The sequence below is a fragment of the Prorops nasuta genome, unplaced genomic scaffold, assembly GCF_024137725.1.
Source record: "Prorops nasuta isolate Cenicafe-Biocafe unplaced genomic scaffold, Cenicafe_Pnas_1.2 PNAS00122, whole genome shotgun sequence".
NCBI classification, from domain to species: Eukaryota; Metazoa; Arthropoda; class Insecta; order Hymenoptera; family Bethylidae; genus Prorops; species Prorops nasuta.
This window is the reverse complement of record NW_027116919.1, coordinates 1,062-2,500: the sequence shown is the minus strand read 5'-3', so window position 1 is coordinate 2,500 and position 1,439 is coordinate 1,062. Positions and strand designations below refer to the sequence as shown.

General features: G+C 51.8%; 1 non-coding gene across 1 annotated transcript; it reads right to left on the bottom strand.

Moving 5' to 3' along the window:
• Nucleotides 1-591: 591 nt before the first annotated feature.
• LOC136784988 (5.8S ribosomal RNA) lies at nt 592-746 on the bottom strand. Its single transcript, XR_010824522.1, has one exon. It is a non-coding gene; the product is annotated as a 5.8S ribosomal RNA (ribosomal RNA).
• Nucleotides 747-1,439: the final 693 nt, after the last annotated feature.

Here is a 1,439-nt window from a genome sequence, read left to right as displayed (position 1 = left end):
AAGAGAGGCGCGGACATATGAACACATAGAGATCATACGTCGCGCCTCGCCCCTCGAGACCCTTACACGTCTTCGTCAGCATGGTCGGTCACCGTCATATCCAAATGCCCCTCCCTATTAGAGTGAGAAATGCGTACGCAAAGATATGCGTGCGTGCGTACACACACACACCCCCAGAGAGCCGATTTTAATACAACGCTCCGGGACTCAACATCGACGGACGTACGGCGGACGACCGTTAGAGAGACAACAGCGTGAACGATTAATGCTTTCCTCGCACCGTAACACGCCGCTCATCGCAATCGGTCGCACACACACCGTGGGCGCTCCACATAACGCTGACAAGCACAGTTAATTCTCCTATTTTTACTCGGCGTCGCCCCTCTTCAAAGAGGGAGACACACACACGGAGGAGGAACCCTCGCAGAACACGCGCGATAGCAACGTGAAAGAAGGTCCCTCCTCCGCGAGTAGATTCGGAGAGAGTTTTCATTTCAGGCGACGTCCGAAAGGACGAAAAAAAGGCCCAATAAAGTTCGCTCGTACGTCCCTCCTTGCGAAGGACGCAAAAGCAGTCTTGTCTTACTAAAACGACCCTCAGCCAGGCGTGGTCCGGGAATTGTATCCGTGGACCGCAATGTGCGTTCGAAATGTCGATGTTCATGTGTCCTGCAGTTCACAAGTTGACGCGCAATTAGCTGCGTTCTTCATCGACCCACGAGCCAAGTGATCCACCGTTCAGGGTAATCAATAAAAGGTCTCTATCCAACGAATGTGTTTCCCCATTCGTGCACAAAACTTTTAAAACAAATTCAAAACGATCCTCGACAACGCACCAGCGATCTCTCGCCAATGTTATCGCTATCGAGGGGCCGCCACCCACAAGAAGGACAGTTCTCTCTCGCAGAGAGAGATCGCCATCCTCTGAGGGACACCGGCAATTTTTTTTTTAAGTAGGACGACAGCCGAAGACCGCGTGTTACGCACGTGATCATTCAAAAGCCTCGCAAGATAGAGACGCGCGAGAGAACGTCCATGTGCGCGCAGCACGGCACACAATAACACTCAGTCGCCATCTCACCATCTTCCCCGATAGGCTGCAAACGCAGTCCATCGACCATCGCAACCTAACTCTTTTTGTCCGTTCGAGAGCTCACTTTGTGGGCGCTAGTCCTCCTCTCGGCAAAAAATTACCGGAGAACCGTGTCACAGACGACAAAGCTTATTTCCCCTCAAGGGAGAACACGCTTTTGTTGTTCGTGTACGTTAATGATCCTTCCGCAGGTTCACCTACGGAAACCTTGTTACGACTTTTACTTCCTCTAAATGATCAAGTTTGGTCATCTTCCCGGCAACATCGGTAATGCCGAGGCATTGCCGCGCACCAGTCCGAAGACCTCACTAAATCATTCAATCGGTAGTAGCGACGGGCGGTGTGT